The 22,270-nt window shown below is 37.4% G+C and overlaps 1 protein-coding gene across 1 annotated transcript in view; it reads left to right on the forward strand.

Moving 5' to 3' along the window:
• The first annotated feature begins 210 nt into the window (after positions 1–210).
• The window catches only part of trps1 (trichorhinophalangeal syndrome I), a 125,640-nt gene continuing 103,580 nt past the window's right edge, over positions 211–22,270 (forward strand). The window contains 1 exon segment of the mRNA XM_055053719.1: positions 211–425. The gene's annotated coding sequence lies outside the window, so the exon portion shown is untranslated.

The raw sequence follows: 22,270 nt of genomic DNA on the forward strand, positions 1-22,270 counted from the left end.
TTCGTCCGAAAAGGAAGCGATTTTGAAGGGGGGAGACAAATGTGGCCGTTTGTAGTTTTACGACGGGCAGCGGTCGGTTTGCGTCTTATGTAACTAACGGCCTGAGAAGCAGCAGCAGCGTCGGTGTGAGAGAGAGAGAGAGAGAGAGAGAGAGGGGGCGGAGGGGAGGAGGAGGTGGTGGTGGAGAGGAGGGGGGGGGGTCTGCTGCTGAATGAAGAAGAGAGGAGGGAGCACCGCTTTGAATTCACATGGCAATTTACATTTAGCTTAGGACACCCAAACGCCACACTAATGCGAATTGTGGGGGGGGCTGTTTCTGCTGTAACTGCTGCTGCTACCGGGGACAAGCTACTGCTTTGATTTAAGTTTGAAGCCAACAAGAAGCAGAAAGCAAGCAAAGGGGGGGAAACGTGGAGTCGCCTCAAGTAGGTTTGTGCTTTTCCTTTTTTTTTCTTTTTTTTTTTATTTGAAGTTCTGGGTTGTAAGTTTGCGATAAGTGGCGTCCTGATTGATTCTGATTGCAGTTCAGCTTAACTCCGGAGTGATTTCTGTGCCTGCAAAAGGAGCTCCCCGTGTAACTACGAGTCTGCTGTGTTTGTTGTTTCATTGATAAGTTTTCACGCTGCAAACTTGATACTCAAGTTCAGATTTCTGACGCACGTCGCGCGGAATTAAACGGAAAGCGTTACGAGCGACACACAAAACAAACAGAAAGCGTCACTCTGCGGTTCCCGGATGCTTATTGGGGGGCTAAAAAAGCGACAAAAAAAAAAGTGGGGATTTACACATCAAAGAAAGCGTTGTTTATTCGATATGGCGCTGTTTTCATTGTTGAAGAGCGGCGTGGTGGATGTTGAGTTGTCGACACATCCTCCCTTATCAACCTTAAAGCAAACAAGTGCACGCGACCTAAACTCAACTCTTATTTACTTGTTTTGTGTTTTTTTTTGTTTTGTTTTTGTTTTTTTGAACGCCTCATGTTCTGAGTTGCATTTCACCCAACTTTTAGAAAGTTTCACCCCCTCCCTCGCCTCTCTTCCACCTCCCCTCTCTTCTCTCGTCGTAACAAACTGTGATGTTCCTTTGAGATAAGGGTGCTGGGTAGGCATGACAACTCTGTGGGGACAGCAGGGTATGTGAAGGCAGCACAATGAGGCAAGGAAGCTTTTTAAACACAGTCCTCCACCAGAGTTTTCCAAATCAGAGCCCCCCCCCCCCCACCTAAAACTCCACAAAACAACGTGCCTTGCTTTTATTAAGCAGATAACCAGCAGTAATGTATTTAAAAAAGCAATGCAGGCCTGTTAAGCTTCTGTTTAAGCTACCTCACACAATTACCCCCACTCGTCTAAAAGTTAAAATCAGTAAAATACCTCAAATTATTGAGAGTGAGGGTGGCAGCTGAAAATGAGATCAAATATTTTTATCCAAATTGCAACTTTGCTCGAGGCGATTTAGTTTTTATTTCAGGCAATTCAGTACTATTTAACCGTCCATTAATCTGTACTCTGCGTATTTAGAAATGACTTAAGATGCATGTATAGTTTTAAGGTGAGGCTTTAACTACTTGCTAACTTGTTCATTAAAATTAGCATTTTTGAAGCTTGTGAGTGATGATGTTTCTTCTGAGAAAGTTTGGTAATTTTTTTTTTTTTGCGATATATATATATATTCAAATCTGCGTCAAAGGTGTAATTTTTTATATGTCCAGTTAAACTGAATAGTGTGCAAGCTTCTATGTGTATCCATCAGGAGCTCTAAATTGCACAATGCTTTTTTAATGCTTAGGCTAAAAATTAAACTTGTAATGCACTCCAAAAATACAGTAAAATGTGTACTTTTGCATCTCAAAATGTTAGGCTCTGACTGTCAAATTTTCCCTAATGTTTTTGTTTTTTCTCTGACTCAGAGAGCGACCTCAGATATCTCCAAAACAAAACCCAAGGGTAACCAAGATAGAGCCTGGAGGAGGCACTGCTGATGATGAAAAATTTCTAATATCATAAAAAGATTTATCGGACAACCATCCGGTTTAGGAACTGCCCGCGCTAACTCTAATTAGGTGACTTAGAAGGAGAAAGCTTTTATGTTTTTTTTTTTTTTGTATCTTTTTTTTATTATTTTTGGCTTTTGCAGTTCATATAAAACGTTTACAATGTGCAAGTGCAGTATATTTACAGGTTCTTCAGTGAGAGAGGAGGGAAGTCAATCACATTTTGTATAGAAACTTTGTAAAACTAAGTATGGAGATTATTAAAGAGTAAGGACTTTTTGCATTTTAAAATACTGAATTGTACATAATCCCACAGTAAGATTTGTGTATAACTACATCTTCAGTATAACTCCCTTTAATTCAGCTGAGTCGTTACTCAGCTTTGCTATCCACATAGCCTCCACTTCTCTGTGACACGCTTAGAATCTCTATTTGTTCAATTCACATTGATTCAGTTTAGCATTCCCCGTGAAAGTAAGTTGGATAACAGTTTAAGAGTCGGTCTCAGGTTGACTTTTTGATGTCATTAGAAGTGCTGCATGGAAACTGTATTTCTTTTTCATCTCAGTCCTTCACAAGATCTCTTCAAATCAGAGCCTCCCCTAAAAACAACTTGCTTTGCTTCTTTTCAGCAGATAACCTTTAATTTTGTATTTTAAAACAAATCTCAGGCCTGTTTAGTCTTTCTCTAATCCTCCCCAATGAGTAAAAAAAAACATTTTTCTCACTCATTTAATACAGAAAATTTATCCAACAAAGATATGCTCTTAGTTTCAAAGTTAATTTAGATTAAACTCTAAAAATTATTTGAAAATGTGCAAAGTTAGGTTTAAACGGTTTAAGTTTAAGATGACGTGCTCCCTAAGCAGAAAAGTAGAGTCAAAAAAAGCTGGGAAGATTCCTGCGGCGTCCGTCAATCCAGAGTTTAACTCCCTGAGACATGAAAGCTGACGGCTGCAACTTGAAGCGTTAGCTTTCCTGCCTAAATGTGAAGACTCAGATTTTTAGTTTATCACGTTTAAGTTTTGTATTTCTTTTATACTTCATGACCAAAATAATTTACAGCATGTTCTTGCAGCTAAGTCAAATTACAGATCCTCTTATTTACCCTCATGTAAAGTTTGTAATGAAAATTCAGCTCCATATATAGATTTTTTTTCTTTGACTATTTTCACATCTGCTTTCCAGTGGTCTGCACATGTAATAATGACAAATTTCTTAACAGTTCCTCAAATCTCCATGTCTCTTTTTCTTTTCTTGGAATTTTTTATTTTATTTTCTAAATAAAAGCCGACATGGATGAGTGGCGTTATTCTTAGGGCTTGAATTAAATGAGAATCATGTACTTTTAATCAACTTCCAAATCTCATAAAACTTGTAATTAACGTCGCCCGTCACCGACTTCAACATTTCAGCTTTAACTAGATTAAATAAATTCTAATCACTTTTATAATAAAGCCTGTCAAACTTTTACAACTTGAACAAATCTCTTTTAAAAAATTACTAAAGTTACCCAAAATACTTACATTTACTGTGGTAAATTAAAAAAAAAAACTTCCTTTCGGGACACTGGATACCATTGTTTCTTACGGGCTTGTTCATAGCTGCTATTAAATGTCAAAACAGTTGACAACTTCCTAAAGCGAGCCTATTGCTTGTAAAACTCATTTGTGGATGTATGTGCGAGAGTGGGAGACAGCAAAGCACTTATTCCCTTTTCTGTGTGTGTCTGTATGGGCAGCGGAGACAAGCCATGGCTCACTCATATGGCTGCAATATGTGAAGCCGCTCTTGTGGTGAAACTCGGAGGAGAGAGAAAGTTTTGAGAGAGAGAGAGAGAGATCTGCGAAGGGAATGCACGGAGTGAGGGAAAGTCAGGAATGTCCCGCTCGACTATAGCTGGAATGTATCTCCCGTGTTTTATTGATGGTTTGATGTTCTGGAAGACATGAGGAACAACTGTAGTGATTTTGCGGGCTGCCATGTTATTTGTATCTGGTTGTTTCGGAGCAGCCCTCACATTGCTTCAAAGGAGGGAGGAAAGGTCGGTCTGAGACGGAGCGTATAAAGTCGAGGCCAGTCTGAGTAGCTTTTGGGGGGAAAGTAGCAGCGATTCCACCCTTATAGACCTCATTTTTGCCTGGTTGCCTTTAAGGATCAAAGAACGGGCACACAATGACTTGGATCGGGTCCTGTTAGACAGAACTCAAAGATGGACAAAAACTCAAACAAGTTTACAGGATTAGGCATGGGGTGGAATGAGATTAAAACTCACGGTTAACAGCAACACAACATTAACACAAAAATTAAAATCTCTTCCATGGTCTAAGGGTCTTTTTTTTAAATAGAAAGTGACTATTGTCCCAACTGCAGTAGGTCATTTATTCTTTTGGTAGTCACAGTAGCTAGTAGCTTATTTCAAACATTTGCTTTCTAAAGCAACATTGACAAAAAAAGAAAACTTTGTTTGGTGCTTTGCCTGAACCCAAACTGTCTTTATTTTTTGCAACTGGAAATGAGTCAAAACTGCAACATTTCTTAAAATATTGATATCAGTTTAGGAGACATTGCTTTACTCAGCCAGCTAGCTGTCTCTTTGGAGCAACAGTTTGGGCAAGGGTTGTACAATCGCTGCATTCGATCTGCCTTGGAAGTCATAGCTCAGATCTGGGAATGGTGTCGCTGCCGAATTTGAAAGCCAGTACAATTTGGTAATCGCTATGGTGCTAATTAGTAGCAAAAGAAGCTGATGATATATTTTTGTGGTCGAACACTAAAGCAACATGTTCACTAAAAGAAATATAACCCTGTATGAGTCAATGGCTGAGTAATATGCAAACCATCAGAAGGGCTAATAATAGTCTATTCCTGCAAGTTATAATACATTTTATATTCTAGCATACTAATTTTGAACCAGGTCTTTGAATGCTGGACTTTCCGGTCAGAATCCTGACTTCAGGGGCCAATCTTGTTAAGTTTCAACTTTTGAGTACAAAGAGAGCACACTATATTTTACACCACATGCAACTAGGCATCAACTGGTATCGTATTCCCATGGTTCTTTACCCATTCTGGTATTTACATAATTTTAGTTATTTAAATCAGAAAAATAAGCAATCATTCTTACTTCTGTTAAAATAATATAACAAATATAACAGCTTGAATACCTGCTTCTAGTTGGTTAGTTAGTCAGACTATCTGCTCCATATCCTACTTGCAGTTGACTGCTAAACAGACGTACTGCTTCAGGCTGTCAGACAGTATGATTTCAAAACAACAGAAGTCATTGGTTACACTCCTTTAGTTTTCACACCATGGCTGTTTGTGTTCTTTATGATTTGGAATATTTACAAACAGATGGGTTCTTGGAAGAAAGGACAGGTGTAGGAACCTTCTCCTACCCAGCTGACGGGCAGTGCACAGCAAAAAGTAGGCAAAGGGCAGAGCTGATTAGTAAACAGTCAAAAGAAAATTGTGGTTATCGTCTGCAGATTCTCATTAAAATGAATTTGAATCACAGGAACTGTATGACAGAAACACTAGTACCAAGTCATTACTAATAAAAGTTTGCACCAGTCCTCTTTGTTTACCTTTATATATGAGATTCCATGTGAAGTTTGAGCTCCTCAATTCTACGACTAGAAGACAAATTATTGTTGTAATAATTCGTCTTCTACTTCAGACTAATGCTGTTTTTTGTATTAAGACTAAGACCAGATCTACAAACCAAATTCTCTCTCTCTTGAGAAGTAGTACAAATATGTATTTATACCATTCACGATTAAATAACAAATATTTTTTCAAAGTTATATTTTTACTTTTACCCTTTGCTTTTGTGTAACATTATATATCAAATAATTAGAGATGTGGGAAGCCTTTCCGGAGCTGTTTCTCATAAGTGTGCTCAGCTGACGCTTGTCGAGCGCGTCAGTGCAACACCTCCGTGTCCTTCTGGAATAAACTGTCTGCCGACATGTTCCAAAGGCAGATTTAAAGAACATTTCTGTCATCTGGCATCACAGTATCTATTTAATTTCTAACCACTTTCATTGACATTTGCGATCGCTTTAACTCTCATTGTTTCTAATAAGCATTAAAAAGATTTCATCTATTAGTGCAATCAGCTGTTATTCATCCCAACCCTGCCTGCTGTTCAGATAAAGAAAAACACCCATTTGTCACGGATAGTTTATTTGAAGCAAAAAAAAAAAAACTTTTTTCAAGTTTCCTGGCTTGCTTGCGACTCTGATCGCACCTCTGTTTTACTACCCGATGCCCTGTCTTTGCTCATATCTCAAGGACGCACTCTTTAAAGCTTTTTTTTTGTCTTCATCTTCTTCTTTTTAGTGTCCCGGTATATCATGACTTTGTATTAGTTGCCCGTAGTTGGTGGCAGTGCACAGATTTTGATCTTTTATTCTTCTTGCTTCTTGCTGCAAGTCGGGTCTCTGCCCCCCTAAAATTGTCATCCCCACTGCGTCTGTGGTCTCTGTGCAGCCTTGTTTAGGCTCAAGTTTGTCTTTTAATGTCTTTGTTCCTTTTTAGACTTAAAAGTCTGTCTTCAGATAACGAGCACATGTTCTTGGTTTAGGGTGAGATGAGTCTTTTTTGTTTTTTACTGTTTTTCTGAGAAATCCTAAATTTGGGAGATTTTCTTTAATGCGAGAGGGTAAAAATCTTTCTGTCATGACACAGTGGAAACTGATAGGCGGTGGTTGAGTTGATTTTAAACGGGTACAAAAAGAGTGGGGTGGTGCAGGCAGCAGTACAGCCTTGTGGTCTGTTCTGTTACCGAAAGTTTGTAATGTTCAGACCTGGTTACTACTCATGCTTTTCTTTGTATGACTGCCAGTTTAAGCTCTAAAAAAAACATGCAACAGATAGCCCCAGTTGCAAACATGTGCATCTGAGTTTCATTCACAATGTCAAAATAATTAGGAATTTATTCACAGCCTTTTGCAGCTTTGGCTCGTGAGGCAGCTGGTAAATGAAACCTGCTGGCTTCTGATGTCAGCGCTCTGAGTTTTGAAGTCCCGGCTGCTTTGACTCAGCGGTACAAGCAGGTTTGATGCTTCCTGTGCACCCAGACCTTCAGTTATCAATCACGCCTCAGATGAATTTTGACCTTGTGTAAAACACCTGAGGTGAAGTTCCAGCTGTGTGCTTGATGAAATTTGTCAAAATATAATTACAAAAGGAGCTCCTGGTTAATTGATAATGAACTGATGCGGCGCTCATTTATTTATTTTATTTATTTTTTAACTGTTTAACTATGAAGGCTTTTAGCGTAAATCTTGCATAGTATTTATTTTGTACTTAAGATGCCAGTTTTGTGTTTTAATAATGCGTTGAGTTTCAATTTAGATTACAGTTCAAAGTTCGAGGGATTTTGTTTGTTGATTAAGTATTCAGAGTTTGTGTAATCTAACTGTAATTTGGGCCGGCACATGTAACATACAGCACCTTACATGTTTGTTGACACACATGATAAAGATGTAACACCTGTTTTTCTTTTTGTCCCATTTAAAGTTTCTCTTAAGCATTTAGTTATTGCTCTTACTGTAGATGAGTGATTTTTTTTTGTTTTTTTATGTGAGTACATAATTTTCTTAAAGATTAGGGCAGATCTGCTCTACTAAGTATGGCATGTTCAATTGATTTACCTCTTTTAAAAAGTGGTTAATAGAAAAAAACCTAAGAAAAATGTCATATATTTATCCCACCCCCCAAAAAAAACCACAGAAAGTCAGCCAAATTAATTGAAGGTCAGACTTTAAATTTTAAACGTTTTATTCCTTCATCTGGGTGGATTCCAATAATCACAGCAGGGAAATTGTTCCATTTTCAATAAATCTAATCAAATTAAGGGTTGTATTTGTCTAAAAAAAGATTTGCATGAGATCATGCTTCCTGTCCCCATTTTGCTAGTTGCTAATATGTCCCAATAAATTTGGTTTATTTTTATGTTGCTGCAGTTCATAGTTTTTAGACAGTCTCAGACACTTTGGCATTTATTACAGACTGCCAAACTGGACTAACGTTTATTTCTTTTCTGACTTTTCAAGTTCATTTTTCACACCTGTTGGTAAATGTAAAATAAAAATAGTGTGAGTGGCATGAATGTGATGTCATCTTGCTTGCTTTTAGAATTGGTGCCATACAAAAAAAAAAAAAAAAAAACAACAAAAACAAACGCACACACGTGTAGAGTTTTCTTATTCTTTCAGGTAAAGCTGTTTGCTTTCTTTTCTGGTATTTTTCACAAAGTTTCTTTCTGTTTTAAATAGTGATTCAGCTTGGAAAATGTAGTCTGGATCCAGGCTGGTAATTTCCATCTGATTTACTGGTTTTTTGGAAACAACCGCTGTGAATCAAGAAATCCACTTGTCGTTTGTCTCATTTACTAAGATCTTTGCATGAGATTAGTGTGTAACCGACTGCAGCTTGCCTACCATCAGCTTTCGGTTTACCTACATTAGAGTTTTCCGTTGGGTATTTTTGATGTGGCCAGGTGATTTCACTCCCCTCTACCCCTTCCTATTTCATTATTTGGCATCTGCTACTATTGCATATCTTCACTGAACATCACATGCTTAGCGGTAGCAGTATTAGTCAACGTTTATCTCCAGACGGTTCAGCTTTGTTGATAGATTCCGATCAGTTATTCTAAGAGTCGGATGCTTCTTATCTGCAGCTGCTGACTTCAAATCTATCTCATTTACAGTTTGGTTTTGAACAAATAGACTTGCTGATGGTTTATTTCTGAACTGAATGTTAACTACCTTCTCTGCACACACTCAGATTTCTTGTCAGACAATTCTCTGCTTCTGCTTCACTTTTTCCTTTGTGTACTCAAATGTTCTGAATCTTTGCATTAAAATTTCTGGCTTCCTTTTTCTTTTTTTGAGTGTCATATACCCTTGAGTGTCCTGTAATCACTGCCAGAAAAGGGAGTTTACTTTCTCCAAGATTGCATTTAATTTTAATTTTGAGTGTAAATAGTTGCTGACATTTGTTTGCTATTGTGCTCTTTCTCAGTCACGAACACGTCTTCTCCAAAGGTGATGTGGCACAATTTTCCAGCAATCACACATTTTATTCTGAGCAGGCCATACAACTGTGATGCATTGTTGGTGGCTAATACAATTTTTATGGATTTTTATTTTATTTTATAGCTTTTGTTTGCTATGTGTGGGATGAGCTTCCACATGCACACACACGCAGTGTATTGACTTAAAAATAATAATTAGGAATGAGAGTGGAATAAAATAATTATCTTCACTAAGATCTTAAACAAAAAATATTTGTACCAATTGCTTTGATGAACAACAGAGAAACAGATGTGAATATACATTAGCTTTTTGATCATACGTTTTTCAACAGATTAACCTTATTCTCGCTGTTTAATTGGCACAACTCTAAACATTATTTTTTACAGTTGTGATGTTTTTTTTTTAAATATCTTTTTTTTGTTAAATTATCAGGCAAAACGACCTAAGAAATCAACTTCTAAAATTAGCAGTAGTGTTTTTTCCATGTTCCAGGTGCGCTATACTTGCGCTGCTCTTATCTTTAAAGGGCAACACAAGAACAACAAGCTGATATCGCTCAGTTAATTAGAGGCTCTCTGGTCAGGGAACTAGCCTGCACTCTGCTGCTTATCAGACATGCTGCTCCGAGGTTGGCAGCTGTAGTTCTAAAACAGTTGCCTCAGTAAAAGTGATGGGAGGGAAGACATTTTTAATTTTTTTTTCCACATCATGACTGCCCGCGTTTTTCACAACCAGAAATATTTCTAAACAGCCGTCTTTGCTGTAAGGCAGGTCAAAGGCTAAGAGCTTTCTTTCAATCTGCCTAGCAACTAGCGTGGGAGGGGCAGCACTGAGTCACTTTTATGATCCATTTATCTGCAGAAAACTCTGGTCACTCTGGCACTTTCTTTGACATTATATGGAAAACACTTTAAATCACAGAAAAAGAAAAGGGGAAAAAAAACAAACATTTTGACTTTTTCAAAACGTTGGTACACTTTAATACTGACACATTCCCACTATTCTTTGTCAATTCACTTATTGGGCCTGAAACTGGAAGGTTTTCAGCTTCATCAGCTTGAGCTTTGACTTTCAGTTTAGTGATTCAAAAAGCTGTGCCATTACAACACCACTGCTGGTCAACTGGCTGAAATAAGGTTTCTACTTTTTCAGCTTACTAAAACAAGAAATTCACCAGTTTGAAAATGTTTCCATCCTCAAATAAATGAAACAATGGTTTTAAAAACATTAATGCAGAAGGTGTTTAAAACTGTAATGTATAGACAATTAAATTATGGTATTTGTACTCAGAATATACTGTAAAGTTCTTATTTGGGCCCATGCCTGATACATCCAATGACAATGTAACATGGTTGTAATTGCTTTTAAATTTAAATCTCTCAGAAACAAATGTCATTTTATGCACTATTGTGTTTTACTCTGTGCATGAAAAAGATTATAGTTAGTTATAAGAGGCCCTCTGACACCTCATCTTTTACCACTAAGGTCTTTGCGGCTTATGAAGAAGAAATTTTGCACTTCCTTGTCAGTTTGATTTAATTTGCACACCATTGTGCACAAGCTGGAGAAAAATTATTTGAGTTCCAGTGAGACAGAACTCTTAAGTTTTCACCCCATAGTTGGCTTTCAATTGTATTATAGTTATTCCTTTTCTATCTATTCTTAGAAAAAAAATTAATTACACACAATCTGAATCTGTAGGTCAAAGAAATTGTTGAATTTTTGGAATGTGGTCAGTACAAGAATCTCCAGAATGCTGTTGCATTGTCAAGAGTACAGAAGCAAGTTTATCATGACCACATTTCTTTTAGAAACACACACATGGTCACGCATGCACCCCCCCCCCCCACACACACACGCACGCACGCACACACACACACACACATAGCTGCAGCCCTATTAGTATTGTAGTCTGGGATCAGGCTGAAACATCTGGTGGCTGAGTAACTTTTCAAAGTAGTCTTTGTCCTCAGTCTGAGCACGCATCTGTCTGTCAAAGTGTGGTTTCCTCTGTATGTGTGTGTGTGTGTGTGTGCTTTATTGTGCCCCGCCAAATTAATACTTTGATTCAAGCCATTTTTTTTTATTCCTTTAAGAAACTAACCACTGTTGTCTCTGCTTTTTAACATATTTTTGTGTCTGCTTCTGTCTGCATGCGTCGCAAAAAAAAAAAAAGTTCACAAATAGCCAGTCTGGATTATTGTTTAGGTTATTCATTTCATGTAGCCTTTGCTGGCTGCCCTGTAACCAGGAGGAATAAAAAGAAGAAAGCGGAGGGAGCTATGACACCGTTTTAAGTTGGCTGTGCTCTTGACTGACATTATTACCCAAATCTGAAGGAGTCAGCGAGACAGCTTTACCCAAGTGCAAAAGCACAGCGGACTCTTTCACCTGTGCTCTGCAGGATGACGCTGGGATGGCTTAGTTTTTTCCCTTTTTGATACTGCAAAATAATTCTGCAGGAGCAGCTTTGGGCTTAAGGGGCTGCAGCCCTGAAGACAGTTTGAGCTGATGCCCTTAGGGCTTCACTTCAAACCACACAAACTTTAAAAGGGCCTGGACTTGTCTTCTGTTAGAGCAGTATAGAGTTCTTTGTGCGTTAAGCTGCCATCATTGGACTACCACTGTGGGCATTAGTGCTGTGTTGTTTAAATGACGAAAAGGAAAAGGTTTTTAACTCTAGTTGGTTAAAGTCATAGGAAGTTGTTGTTGCTTATGCTTTGGCAAAAAACAAAAACAGATTTGTGCTAGTTTATAAGTAAGTCATCAGCGAGCATTTATTTTTTATTTTAAAATTTAAATGGTGTCGTCTTTTTGAGGCCTCATGCTTGAAAACTTAATGTTTATAGCTTTATTTTTTTTAATGTTGCTCAAGCAGAACAAAACATTGGCTCAGAGAAAATGAAATGAATGTCGGGAATTGTGCTTGCATTGAAAAATCTTGATTGAAATAACATTAAGCAATTTTGAAGATCATTTATTTTCAAATTAAATCTTCAGAGAACTAGGAAACAAGTATGGTGCCACAAATGTGCTACATACACGACCACATTTATAGCAAATGGATAATAATTTCAATCTACTCAGCCTCAAGACTTTTGAATAGACTTCTTTTTGTCTCAAATATAGTCAGTGAGACTTTTTTTTTGTCAGATTTTTTTTTTCTCAGGATTTTGTATTTTGTTTCAATTGTCATCACTGTCATCACTTGCCAATATCAGTTTTAGCCACTGTTGATTTCTAAGGAGTGTTACTTCATTACAGCATAGATCATATCTATTTATTAGATTTTGTTTGTAAAATTATTTTTGAAAATTATTGCTTTGAAAATTGTAATATTTGTGAGAATCTCAAGACATGCTGTTAAATTCTTTTGATTTATTACGATATGTAAGCACCAGTTTTTGTTTATTTGCTATTGAGAAAGTAGACCCCTCAATCACCTCTAAAGCTTCCACAACAATAAGTCCTTTCAGTGAGATCCTTTAGTACTTCAATATGGGAGGTTTACTTATATGACAAAAGATAGGATTTTCATATTCTGACCAGTTAATTGTAGCTAGTCTAGGAAAAAAAAAGAAAGAAAAGAAAATCAGAAATGTATAAAGTAGATTTTCCTTCGTTGAAGAATTACCAGTCTTGGATATCAACAGAAGCGGCTTCGTGTCTTCATGGACCAGAGAATATGAAAAAAGAGAAAATGTATAGAAATGAACTGGAGAAGATAAAATTCTGGCTTTCAAAAGAATTAATTGCTTGACCAACCAGAGTGGCTTTTAAACATATGGAGATTATGTTCAAATTAGCACCATTTAATTTTGGTTCAGCCACCAAGACACTTGAGTTGCCAACTTTTTGCACAGGAAGACTGTAGCTACTGAGAACCACAAAATAAAATGCTGTCAGTGTCATGTGAAAACGGTGTTTTCATCTTTGACGTCATTCTGTCTTTTCGTAGGTTTGATGAGACAAAAAAGACAATAAAAGTTCTTAACCTTCCCTTATTGATCTAAATTATGGGTGTGTTACTCAGGTTAGAATAAAGTTCAACCTTGTGATTATTTACAACATAAAATCTTTAGAACACATTGTTTTTAAGATGACCTCTATTTTATGTTGTCTTAATTTTGCTTTCAACAGTGGCAATATGCTCAAACTGTTTAGATTTGTGATTATTGAATAGTCCCGTGAAAGTCTGAATGTTACAGCTTTGTTCAACCTTTAACTACAGAGATGTACTCCTGCCTTATTTATCTACAATTCTCTTTAAAAACTTCCCCAAGTACTTTGATGGAGCTGATTCATCAGAATTCATTCAAGGAGCATCTGAGAGACTATTTGAGATCGGTGAAATGTGTTGGCATCAGCATGTTTCCTCTTGTGAGATATGAAAGATTTTGATGGTCAGCATGTTTTTTTTTAAAGAATAACATTTTAAAGAGGAAGTTTTCCTCCATCATAAATAGTACAATTGCTTAACACTCCAGCACTCCCATTCATTGTATGATATTCATGTGTTTTTTGAAAAAATGTAATAGCGTTTTTCCCAATAAGTTACTAACTGCACGTTTTAATCGTTTCCCCTTTGTGTGTGTGTGTCTGTGTGAAAAAGTGGATACAGAAATAGATGGATGATGGGGGAAGAGAGGTGGTTCTTTTTTTAAATGGAAATTGAAGGGGGACACACATCTGGGGGTCTTTCAGACCTTTGTGGCAAGAGACGAAGAGGTGGGTGTCAGAGGCCCACAGTCAGAAGTGTGTGTGGGTTGTTTGGGAGGGTTTTGGTGGGGGAAGAATGGACAGATAGACAGAAGAGGAAAGGATATCTTTTCATCTCTTGGAAGGTAGAAAGACGGCGATAAGAAAGAAAGGAAAAAAAAAAAAGCCTCCAGAGGGATTCTGGGTCAGCGTACGGCTGCGAGGAACGGAGGAACCGATTGAGTGCGGAAAAAGAAAATGGTACGAAAGCGCATTAAGTGAAACAAGAAGCTGGAATGGACATGAGGATGGATTACATGTGAAGGAAAATCAGAGTGGAAATAGGGTGAGAAAATAATGGCTGGAACGATGGATGCGCAACAGAAGGATACACCTATTTGCATAAAGAGGAGGAGGAGGGAAAGTGGGGCGAGAAAAGGGAGCAAAAGATCACTTGCTATGGTTGAAAACTTTACGGCTGACAGTTAAATTTACCTCAGCTCTATGTGTGTGTGCGCGTGTGTGTGTGTGTGGGGGAGTGTGTGTTGCACTGGCTGAGAAAGCCCAGTGGGGGGCATGGCATTTGTTCAACAACATGGCTTTTGGGCTTTTTTATTGCTTTACGCACATATTGTCTTCTTCCCTTTATTTAGAGGCTGATTTAATCTAATATGAAGAGTATTCTCGCCCCTATTTTAGATTAGGTTAAGCAAAGTGAATTAACTTTTGTTTGACTATGCTCATGGTTTTCTCGAAAGACATGAAACATTTTGAAGTTGCAGAGGTTCAGGAAAATATATATATTGCATAAATTGATAATAGCATTCTTTGTTTTGTTTTTAAGAATATCTTCAGGAGTAGTTTTTCTTGAAGTGAAATTTTTGAAATTATTTCACCAGGAAGCTGCTTTGTTAGAAATGGTGAAATCAAAATGTTCTTGAACGTTTTTTTTCCATTGAATTACACTACAGTTGTATGACAGTATACAAGGCTTTAACAATTCATCAAATGATTCAAGTACCTTGATTATTAAAATTCTTCGAGGCAAATTATCTGCCTTGAGGATCCATTAAATTTAGTTTTACTATTTAGCACACAGTGTTCCTGCCAGATAATTATTTGTGTTGCGCAACGCTCTCACTTCCGCTAGAGTTGACAACTGCTTCACGCTATTGGCTTAACATGGGGTGACCAACCGTCCCTTTTCCCGGAACATGTATACTTTCCATGTTCTGTCCGAGGCATCCAAGGGCATTTCATTGATTGATAAAAGTTTCTGGGGTTTTATCATTTTTGAAGGGAACACAATGGATCTTTAAATTTATGTGCAATGAATGGAAATTGGAAAACAAGAGCTTTTCTCCCAGAGTGCCTGCCTCCTGGGTGTTTTTGAGTGAATGGTGGCAAAGTACGTGGCGGGTGTATGTACACCGGTGAAATGTTATAAATGGCTATGTAAAGTGAGACCTTGTCTACAAACTGACTGCAGAATATGAAAGAAAACTGGATAATTATTTTATTTCCAAACATCTCTGTCTGCTTTTTATTTCTATTATTATATTGACTATTATTCTAGGCTTTTGAAGATTTTTTTTTGTCCAGGTTGACTTAAAACATGAGCTATTATTGTGACATTTTGATTTCTAAAAGAAGAGCAATTGCTAGAGATGAACAGATGTGGAAATGTCTAAATATGTAAATATCTACTAAATGGTATTACCAATATTTTAATATCAATATTTTATCTTTTTTTTTCCATTTCATTCCTCGATTAGTCATCAGAAAAATCAGATTACTTCATTACTAAAATAATAATTTACAACAGCAATACGGAAGAACAATTTCTCTTAAAAATACCTACTGTTATAAAGCAGGAGCTAAGAGTTTTATTGAATCTAAACATTATCTTGAAAAATACAGACTGTGCCAGTGGTATATTTTATGGATGGCATGAAATGTGGAGGAAGTTAGATGACCTGAAACCATTGATTATACAATAATACAAGCTTCTGCAATTGTATGCAAACTCACTGGAGATTATCTTGTGGATTATCTTCAGTTTAACACCTTGATGCACTCCATGTAACAGTCACTTACAGCTCACAATATGCTTGATGTTCACCATTGTATTTAGAAGTATTCAGAAAAATCATCTGGCGATCGGAATAGACCGAGTTTTACTTGACCAGTACTGACCAAATACTGGATCTTCATAAGCTTAAAATCCATTGTTCTCACAGCAACACTCTTCAGTATGGATGCTGCTACAGAGAGAAGTCGACTCAAAGTTGACTATTTTAAGTGTCAGGTGCATCAAATTAACCTAGAAGAACCACAGAAGTGTAAGGAGCCATTTAAAACCAAACAATTGTCTGCGACATTTGATTATGGTACAAAGGAACAAAAGTGAGCAAGACTTTTGGAGGTTAAAGGGCATAGACCAAAGTTGCTCTGTTTTGTCCTTGTCCTTGAAAGTTTTTCATTTTCTTAGAATTACATACAAACTACAGTTTTAGTAATATTAGTTACTCTTACTCCTAAACTAAAGTGAAATGTTAGCTCTTGTTGCTATTAATGTTTTTTCTATGTGTTTGCTCTTACATAGAATAGCATAAATGATGCTAGAAATAGGTATTTGATATTATGGTACATGTAATGCAGAAATGATACCAAAGTCAAAAAAAATAATTCTACACGATTATTGTAATCAGTTTTCCTCTGATAGAATTGTATTCTAGTTTGGATGTTGTCCCTGATTTACTAACAAGCAACTCAATTTACTAATGATTTTGAACTAATTTATGAACTGTGAGAAACTCACTATAAAAGGCATGGCATACTTTATTAAAAGTATACATGTTATAGGAGAATTGTATCAGTGATTCCCTCTGCTTTCAGGCTATGAAATGCTTCGTTAAAACTTAAGGTGAGTCACCCTGAAAATATGACATTTGGCTTTAAATTTTGATTCAAATCCAGGTTTTGTACAAAGTCCGACAACTTTCTCCATGTTGATTCCCGATAGTGCTTCCCTTGGCCGGCGTGCAGATAGACCGGCTTTGGAAGGCAGCATAATGTCAACATTGTGGGTTTGAAATGTTCCGTTGTGCGTGTGTGTGTGCGTGTGTTTGCAGGTGTGTATGTGCATCTGAAGTTTGTCCAGACTATTTTCCCGTAGGGCCTTGCTCTTGCAGGAAACGTCTTTGCTTTAAGGAGTGGAACTTGTGTGTTGGTCTGTAAGTGTAGAGCCTGTTTTGGTGCATAAATCTGTTTGAATGTGTGAATGTCCACTTGTATGTATGCATGCGTGTGTGTGTGTGCTCGTCTTTGACTGACGTAATGTTTGAGCTTGTCCAGACGTTGACAAACCACACCGTGACAAATACACACACACACACGTACAGTGTTGTGTGCACGTGTCCTGAAAATCATCAGTGATTTCTGGCAGCCGGTTTGATGTGTGTCTCAGTTCGTTTTCCGTTTCTTTTGGGGAGGAAAAGACAAGCAAAGCAAGAGTCAACAATCAACATGTTGATTTATGCAGCTACTAGTTTTTTCCATTACGCCTACCACCACCACGGAAGCAGAGTTTGTTCTCCATTATTTTTGATGTATGAGAGCCTTAGCTGTGAAGCGCAAGGTCAGAATCAACAGTCAAGAGTTGATTTATGCAGCTCTTGGTTCCCTACTGCTATCGTACATCAGGGCAGGATATTAACACTGTTCACAAGGCAAAAGTGGCTACTCTTTTGACTGTGGTTGGTGAGTTTGTTCCCTCTACCAGCTACAGGAACGGTAATGAGTTGGTTATTGTCTTCCAGTGACTTCTGAAGTGCAGCAGCAACTTTTGGCAGGCAGCGTCACAACCTCCCATTTGTAGGTCACAAACTGTAAATCTTCGATTAATGCTCATGTGTGCGCAACATGTTTCAGTGAACAAATTCTCGAAGAATTTCATTTCTCATTTTAGTGATTGTGACAGCAAGTTTAATTCTGTTCTCTGCTGCACAAATATTTTCTGGCAGCAAATATTTAACAGTAAATGAGGAACTAACATTTTAAAATTATTTTTCTTCATGGGAAAAAGTTGTTCAGGACGAAGTCATATTTGTCTTTCGAATACTCATATAAATTAGCCCTGCTCACACATCAGGATTGATTATGGGGCTTTGCAAGGATTGGTCTTGCACCTGTATGTTTGTCACAATACATTTTTATGCTTCTAAAAGACAATATTTTTAAACAACAGAGAATACATTCTGCTGATGTTACTTGTACACAATAGCACTGAATTTGAATCAACTCAAATGGACTGATTTGCATTACCAAGGAACACATAGTGCTATGGAAAAGTAATTACCTAAAAGCCCTAGAGATTATCAAGGTTTTTTTTTGTTTTTTGGGAAAACGTGAAACTGTTCTTTGTTCATTTTGGTCAGAAACATTGACACCCGACTGCCAAATATATAATTACTAAAATTGATTTAAATTCTTGATTAAAATAGATGTTGAATGTTTTTCATTATCTCTTTTCTTGGCACCTCTGCCTTTGTGAAGTAATTCTGCTCAGATGAGTCTCAAAAATATCTTGACTATATGTGTTCTCACAAGTATTTGAAAGAAAGCATTCCTAAAATAATCCCTGTAGTCACAGCCCGCAGGAAAAAGCAAACTCATGTAAAGCGCTTTGAGACACCACGAAGACGCATATTATGGGAAAAAGTCAGTGTCTCTGTAACATGCACGTGTCTCACTGTCAGAACACCACTTAAAAGGTCTGGGCGTTGCTTGCAGCAGTGAATAGAGACCACTCCCTCAGCTTTCACTTAAGCAGCTGAAAGATCTGGTTGATCAAGGTTGCTGAAAGACGTACATAGAAGAGCAAAGCAGCCCCGACACAATGCTTTCCTTTCTCATAACAAACATGATAAAGGAGTTTCTGTTTTGATCCATTGTTTATCTCTGCAAGTGGATTTTTACCAGGTGGAGCACCTTATCAGTAAACCAGTTTGCACAGTGTGGAGATTAAGGAATTATGTTTAAAAACATTTCTTCAAATTGTGGTTATGCTCCTTAGTTTTCATAGTAGTATTTTCTGTTGTAAAAAACGCCTGTTTTTTACTCATAAGTGGCTATACTGTCTGTCTTGAATTTATGTTAAAATAAAACGATTTTATCGATATTGCTATCGCATGACAGAAACCCCCAAATTCTCACGTTAATCTGATCAAAGCAGCTGAAATCCCTCGTGCTTGGGCGGCTGGGTGACCTTATCTGTGTTTTGGTGAAACAAACCAACTAGGAATTGGAATTACTCCGCTCATTTTGTAAGAAAGTGAGTGGTAAATGGTTCTGACATGGACATCAGCAGTTAATGTCAGCTGCTCTTCAAATACACTCAGAGGGGTCCATTTTTCTGACATGTCATCCTCTGGGAACCATTAGTATTTTCTGTCAGTGGTAAAACCGTATTACTTCATTGTTTTCCTCCTCCATCAATGTATCTGACAGGAAATTGCTTTAATTGAGTTTTCACTTGTATATTCAGATTGGCATCAAACATGGCAAGGTAGATGCAGATCAGAAGTGTGGTTAGTTTGATCAATATGAATGCACTTTTTGATGAGCAGACATTGGGACAGATTTTTATATAGCTTTCCTTTTTAAGACTGCTTGCCTTTAAGATTTATATATTTTTTAAGCATTTGTCTCCTGTTATTCCAAATTGTTCTGTTATTGAAAAAAATTGAAGGAGGCATTGACATGCAATTTAGGAAATTTATTGAAGTCTTTCATTGTATTTACAAGGCGCTTTTTGCCCCTGCGAAATATGCATAGGATATTTTTAGATTGTCATGGTAAGAGATCCGTGTGAGTTTGAACAGTTTCACAGTATTTAGTACTTATAACTGTATCACAGGTCTGTGGTAATTGCTTTTATTTAAAACAAACAAAAACAAATTAACCATCATGGTTTTTGCTGCTATTCTGACTTATATTAGACACCCACTAAATTTAGTAGTAAAGTAAATATGTTCATAGTGGAAAATGATATACCTTTTTTAACAATCTGATATTTGCTGGTTAATTAGCTGGGGTATCTGCTCACGTAGCCAAATGGCAGTCAGCTATCTAAACAATTTTCAAAACATCCAAATGTGTTTTTCTCACAAGCTTGGGGAGCACAGTAGCCATCTATCAGCCAGCTCACCTGCAGTGCTCAGCAACAACATGGAGAAAAGTATTGTTTTACTCTGTGATTCGTACAGCCACAGAAAACTCCAATCACTCTATAATTTGTCTGGTAAATTGTTTCAAGTGTTTTTGAGGAAATACCAGACAAAGCCTGAGATACATTATTATCTAACCATCATGTTTTTTTAAAATAATTTTAACCTACTCTCTTGCCATCAGATTTGTTTCCTGAGTTTGCAAAGCTTTCTCAATTTCTTTTTAAGAACATTGAATAAAAGCCTTAAAAATATTTTGATCTGAGCTTTCCTGACACGATCGGCCCTTAATTAATTATATTAAAAGCAGAGGCAACATTTTATTATGCGTGTGGGGGAAGGACTACTGTAAAACAAGGTTTTGATATTAAATTTAAACAAGGTCAATGATTAAGGCATTGATTTTAAATTGCTTTAATCTCATATTAAAAATGAGTATTTTAGCATTAGTGCAAACAAGCAGTGTGTTTGTGTGACCATAGGCCTTTATGTCTGAGGCTTCCTTTTTCCTTTTGAAACAATTTCACTTAAAAGTATGGTAGTATGATCTGTCATTGCTTTATTATGGTTTATTCATTGACCAGAAAAATATAGGAATTTTGCGTTTTAGGTTTCCTGGTCATTGGTCAGTTTGTTACAACTTTGAATTGTTTTGTTTAACAGTTGATTTCTCTGTGCATCCCTGTCTGAAATAGTTTCTCCTCCAAGCAAATTATTGTAATTGATGAAATGAAGAGCACTAGCTGAAAAACAGGTGCTAGTATTACACCTGTTTGCTGGCAAATTGATGTTTGCATGGAATGTTTTTAATATTTAGCAAGACTTCTTGATCCCTCAGATCTCATTAAGGAAGTTGCTTTTTTAAATACATTTGAGCTATGGACACATGTATGGTACATCTGCTACTTTTTCCAGTTGCCAGAGCTGATCTGAACTCCTTCCTCACAAATACTTGATAAATAGAAAAAATAAATAAATAAAAGCAAATCCAAACAAGGAAATTACTAAAGTAATCCGTTTCAGATGGAACAGTTGAGTATGAAACAATGTGCCCTCTGTGCTTTAATTGGTGGAACATGGAGCTTTAACTTTGTCTACATAACATCTAAAAACTCAGCAAGACACATCAAAAAGCCCTTTCAGAAACGATCATTTCCCCAACTACAGAGTGGAGGGGGATCGGAAAGACGAGGAAAAAAACAAGCATAATTAGTTTGACCACCATGTCATTTGAAATGGCATTAGCAATAACAAATCAGAAAACAATAAAAGATGAGAACAAAGATAAATTAAACGTATTACGTTTCATGGTTAAAGCGACTGAGAACGAATCTAAGCCATGTGTGTATCATTCTCAGTTCTCATATATGTACATATGTGTATTTCATGGGCAGCAAAGTAGCTCAGCATGTGTGGGTATGTGCTTATATACACATCTGCGCGTGTGTGCTCGCGTGTGTGTGCGCGCTGTGAGCTAGCCGAGACTTGCTGAGTGGGTGTTTGTGTGTAATCATCTACGTCAGGCCGTCATGAATGGTGTGTTTGAGACAGAGCGGAGTGTGGAGTTCCTTGGGCTGGACCAAATTGGAAACAGAAAAACAAACATTCCCTAGGAACCCCTGCTCTCCACCTACCCCCGCCTGCCTCCGTCTGCTGGCTAGTGGCGCAGTCCAACCTGTCTGGAACAATGTAATGTTCTATAGTCAGACCGGACCACACACGTCCTTTAAGGGGGGGTTGGAGGTGGTGATGGTGAGTGGTGGGGGTGGGGGGTCCTAGCCGCAGTGACAGTTGGAAAAGCAGACAGAAGAAGCATTTGAAAATGACAGGGAGCTCCGCTGATGGATTGATAGGACAGACGGCTCGAGTGGAAAACTGAGACAGGGAAGTAGGAGTTACACTGGGAGGGAGGTTAAAGTAGCTGGGTATGGAAAAAAAAAAAAGCGAGATAAGTCTTTGTGGAGACAATAAAGAAAACACACAATGTGGAATAAAGCACAGTGAAGCAGCGAATGACAGTGATTAAATCAAATGACTAAGCAGGAGCTCGATTGAGTCAGAACTCCGCAAGGAAAAATATTTAGTTACACTCCCTCCTTCCAATAAAGAAAACCTTTCTCTCTCCTCTTTTCCTGTTGTTCTACTAATCAGTAAGTAGCTGGCCTGTTTTCTTCTTTCTTGCTCTCTCTGCTTTCCCTCACAGCCAAAATAAAAAATAAGAAAAAAAGCATTCTTACTTTCTTGCAGCTCTAATGGCTAATACTATTATGTGGTCAGACTTGAAACAACAGGAAGCA

The sequence above is a fragment of the Poeciliopsis prolifica genome, unplaced genomic scaffold (assembly GCF_027474105.1).
Source record: "Poeciliopsis prolifica strain line A6 unplaced genomic scaffold, Auburn_PproV2 SCAFFOLD038, whole genome shotgun sequence".
NCBI lineage: Eukaryota > Metazoa > Chordata > Actinopteri > Cyprinodontiformes > Poeciliidae > Poeciliopsis > Poeciliopsis prolifica.